The following is a 239-nucleotide window of genomic DNA, read 5'->3' as shown; positions in this document are numbered from 1 at the left end:
GTCTCTGTGATTTTATTTATTTATTTATTTATTTATTTATTTATTTATTTATTTATTTTAAAGATGCAAAAGGTATTCTGATCTAAGCGTGTGATGCCAGGAATCCAGAAATACATAAAGACTGTTTTTAATAATCAATTTGTACAATCTCTCTGTCGTCTGTATCGTCGAATACAAATTCATTTAAATCTAGTCAATAACATTACGAGGCTATGCGTGTCCACTAGTCAGAAATGTTG

This window comes from Ictalurus punctatus, chromosome 26, assembly GCF_001660625.3.
Source record: "Ictalurus punctatus breed USDA103 chromosome 26, Coco_2.0, whole genome shotgun sequence".
NCBI lineage: Eukaryota > Metazoa > Chordata > Actinopteri > Siluriformes > Ictaluridae > Ictalurus > Ictalurus punctatus.
Note: the sequence above shows the minus strand (reverse complement) of the source record.